The sequence below is a fragment of the Sander lucioperca genome, chromosome 5 (genome assembly GCF_008315115.2).
Source record: "Sander lucioperca isolate FBNREF2018 chromosome 5, SLUC_FBN_1.2, whole genome shotgun sequence".
NCBI lineage: Eukaryota > Metazoa > Chordata > Actinopteri > Perciformes > Percidae > Sander > Sander lucioperca.
The window spans coordinates 14939763-14944762 of NC_050177.1; the positions used below are offsets into that span (position 1 = coordinate 14939763).

General features: G+C 46.0%; 1 protein-coding gene across 2 annotated transcripts in view; it reads right to left on the reverse strand.

The window, feature by feature from the left end:
• The window catches only part of col4a4 (collagen, type IV, alpha 4), a 77953-nt gene extending 74581 nt beyond the window's left edge, over nt 1–3372 (reverse strand). For both annotated transcript variants that reach the window (XM_031307564.2, XM_031307565.2), the window contains exon 1: nt 3243–3372. The gene's annotated coding sequence lies outside the window, so the exon portion shown is untranslated. The remainder of the gene's footprint in view (nt 1–3242) is intronic.
• Between the last annotated feature and the right edge of the window lie 1628 nt (nt 3373–5000).

The window sequence follows — 5000 nt, forward strand, 5'->3', positions numbered from 1 at the left end:
GGGTCTAAAGCTGTCTAAAGACAGGCAGACAGACAGGCAGACAGACAGGCAGGCAGGGTCTAAAGATGTCCAGAGACAGGCAGACAGACAGGCAGACAGACAGGCAGCAGGGTCTAAAGCTGTCTAAAGACAGGCAGACAGACAGACAGGCAGCAGGGTCTAAAGCTGTCTAAAGACAGGCAGACAGACAAGCAGACAGACAGGCAGACAGACAGGTAGCAGGGTCTAATACTGTATACAGACAGGCAGACAGACAGGCGGACAGACAGACAGGCAGGCAGGCAGGGTCTAAAGATGTCCAGAGACAGGCAGACAGACAGGCAGGCAGGGTCTAAAGCTGTCTAAAGAAAGGCAGACAGACAGGCAGACAGACAGGCAGCAGGGTCTAATACTGTCTACAGACAGGCAGACAGACAGGCAGCAGGGTCTAATACTGTCTACAGACAGGCAGACAGACAGGCAGACAGACAAGCAGACAGACAGGCAGACAGACAGGCAGCAGGGTCTAATGCTGTCTAAAGACAGGCAGACAGACAGACAAACAGACAGACAGGCAGACCGTCAGGCAGGCAGGGTCAGGCAGACAGTCAGACAGACAGGCAGGCAGACAGTCAGGCAGACAGACAGACAGGCAGGGTCTAAAGCTGTCTAAAGACAGGCAGACAGACAGGCAGGCAGGGTCAGGCAGACAGACAGGCAGGGTCTAAAGATGTCCAGAGACAGGCAGACAGACAGGCAAACAGACAGACAGGCAGACCGTCAGGCAGGCAGGGTCAGGCAGACAGTCAGACAGACAGGCAGGCAGACAGTCAGGCAGACAGACAGACAGGCAGGGTCTAAAGCTGTCTAAAGACAGGCAGACAGACAAGCAGACAGATAGGCAGACAGACAGGCAGCAGGGTCTAATGCTGTCTAAAGACGGGCAGACAGACAGACAGACAAACAGACAGACAGGCAGACCGTCAGGCAGGCAGGGTCAGGCAGACAGTCAGACAGACAGGCAGGCAGACAGACAGTCAGGCAGACAGACAGGCAGGGTCTAAAGCTGTCTAAAGACAGGCAGACAGACAGGCAGACAGACAGGCAGGCAGGGTCTAAAGATGTCCAGAGACAGGCAGACAGACAGGCAGGCAGGGTCTAAAGCTGTCTAAAGACAGGCAGACAGACAGGCAGGTAGTGGATGTCTCCCCGCTGTGATTGGAGGAGAGATTACAGATGTTTCAGCAGATGTTTGATCAGATCTGACATGTGATGAAAACAAACTGACGTCAGCCTCAACGGTCCATCCATCAACACCCAAAACACAAACAATCTTCATCTGATCCTCCAGTTTCCACAGACAGCTGATGAAGCAGGCAGACAGACAGGCAGACAGAGACAGACAGACAGAGAGAGAGACAGGCAGAGAAACACTCCCTGATCTGATCCTCCAGTTTCCACAGACAGCTGTGAAGCAGCTCCAGGTGGCTCTCTGTGTCAGGTGTCAGCAGACCTGACCCCATGTGATCTGATGAACGAGTAGTTTGGGCTCTAATGTGGATCAGAGGGCTGCACCTTAACATCCCATATTAAGATCACACATCGGCCCCCATATTGACAAAGTAGCTAGTTTCCACGTTTTATTTGGTCTTAGTTATAAGTCTGGTGCCTTCAGTCTCTTCCACATGGTGGAGGAAGGTATGAGTATATATATATATGAGAATATATATATATATATATATGAGAATAATTCAACAACGTATCGATCGGTATCAGGTATTGATAGATACACAAAGCCCTGGCATCGGTATCAGGACTGAAAAAGTTACACACACACACACACACACACACACACACACACACACACAGATACACACACACACACAGATATATACACACACACACTCAGAGATACACACAGACACACACACACACACACACAGAGACACACACACACACACACACACAGATACACACAGACACACACACACAGACAGACACACACAGATACACACACACACACACACACACACACACACACACACACACACACACACACACACACAGACACACACACACACACACACAGAGACACACACACACACACACACAGATACACAGACACACACGCACACACACACACACACACACAGAAACACACACACACAGAGACACACACACACACACACACACACACACACACACACACACACACACACACACACAGACACACACAGACACACACAGACACACACAGTGACACACACACACATTGACACACATTGACACACAGACACACACAGAGACACACACACACACACACACACACACACACACACACACACACACAGATACACACAGACACACACACACACACACACACACATTGACACACACACACAGATACACACACAGACACACAGACACACACACACAAATACACACAGACACACACACACACACAAATACACACACACACACACACACACACACACACAAATACACACAGACACACACACACACACACACACACACACACAGACAGATACACACACACACACACAGACACACACACACACACACACACATACACACACACACAGATACACACAGACACACACACAGAGATACACACAGACACACACACACACAAATACACACAGACACACACACAGACACACACACACACACACACACACACAGACAGATACACACATACACACACACACACACACACACACACAGATACACACAGAGATACACACACACAGACACACAGACACACACAGACACACACACACACAAATACACACAGACACACACACAGACACACACACACACACACACACACACACACACAGACAGATACACACATACACACACACACACACACACAGATACACACAGAGATACACACACACAGACACACAGACACACACAGACATTGTAAAATGACTCAAACTGATTAATCGATTATCAAAATAGTTTCCATTCATCTTTGCAGCTCTGCCAGTTTGTAGTTCTACAGCTCTGCCAGTTTGTAGTTCTACAGCTCTGCCAGTTTGTAGTTCTACAGTGCATACCGTCTGCAGCAGCGGAGTAGTCGAGTAAAAGTACTCCGTTACTTCTCTTCTTCAGCTTCCTCAGCGCAACATCAACGTGAACTAACGTGCTGTTTCAGAGACCTAATTAGAAGCTAATTAAGGGATAATTAGCGTTAATAACCCGCGCATTAAACACACACAAGGTGAATGCACGCTTACCTGAAGGTCTCGCGCGCAGTCTCAAGCTTCACGTGCTGCTTTTCATGTCGCAGACAGACACACAGAAACGAAGAAAACTCTCAACTTTTGTCCGGTAAAGAGCCGCCGCGGCGCCGCTCTGCACACACACTCAAACACCTGTCAAATGGCGGCAAACACCTGCAGCTGCACGCACACACACTTCCGGTTTCCGGGCTCCCAGCTCCAAAATAAAAGCGGAGGAGGAGCAGGGCTAGCCTACGGTATTAAATCTGTGTCTGTACTGCATATTCAAACCTTAATACCATTCCATAACAGACTGATGGATACTTCAAATTACCGGAAATACTGGAGAAACATTTAGTCAACTAAGTCCACTGTAGATTTAGTCGACTAAAATCTGCTAATATTTGGTCGACTAAAACTAGATTAAGACTAAAAGACTTAAAACTAGACTAAGACTAAAAGACTTAAGACTAAAAGACTTAAGACTAAAAGACTTAAGACTAGACTAAGACTAAAAGACTTAAGACTAGACTAAGACTAAAAGACTTAAGACTAGACTAAAACTTTTATGATATTTGGTCGACTAAAACTAGACTAAGACTAAATGATTTCAGATGACTAAAATAAGACTAAAACTAAATGGTGTGTTATTCAAAAGACTAAGACTAAATCAGAATTTGAAAAAAAGAGACTTCAGATACAGTATTAGAGGACCACTAAGGTCTATATAAAAGAGACTTCAGATACAGTATTAGGGGACCACTAAGGTCTATATAAAGAGACTTCAGATACAGTATTAGGGGACCACTAAGGCCTATATAAAGAGACTTCAGATACAGTATTAGGGGACCACTAAGGTCTATATAAAGAGACTTCAGATACAGTATTAGGGGACCACTAAGGTCTATATAAAGAGACTTCAGATACAGTATTAGGGGACCACTAAGGTCTATATAAAGAGACTTCAGATACAGTATTAGGGACCACTAAGGCCTATATAAAAGCATCCAAAGAGCACCATGTCATGGGACCTTTAAATTCAACTCCTCTATCACTTAATCACATTAGAGCGACTGCCTTGTAGGCAACATCATAGATATGGGTAGCTCCACTCCTTCAGGATCACACAATTTGATCAGTTGTCTCATTGTGTCTTGTGATACAACATATCCTCTCTGTATTGCACGTAGGTGTAACCATGGATACCCTTATTGCATCTGCCCATTACAAGCTATTTCAGTTTGCAGGAATACGGCCACCTCTTCCAAGTTTGTGTGGTTTCTCCTTCTGAACCAAGCCCCCAGGAAGAGCGTCAAGTCTAAAAGCCACCATGGGCTTAGTGGATAACGGTGGTACTGCACCCCATGGCCCAGAAAGACTTTTCACATAGACTTTGCATGGCGAAAGAAACGTCTATATTTCAGCCGATAATTTGTTTCTGGGTATATCAACTTACCACCCGAACACTGAAAGGGTCCTTGTTTAAAACGTCACGTTTTTAACATTTTTAACATTCATTAGAAGCGAATCCAAAATTATTAAATTTGGCATGATGAACGCGCATAGTGGACGCAGCAGAGCCGCGGGACTGCGCCCGCCCGCTCACATGACTGTTCTCCCGAGCTCATGTAGCATCTGTAATAATGGATATAGCTAATGGTTGTAATTCACCATGTGTTCTATTAATACGTCCATGGTATTATCTTATGAAGTCATGATACATCCCAGGGATGTATGTATGTAGCTGCTGTAAAGCCTGTTAGCTACGTGGAT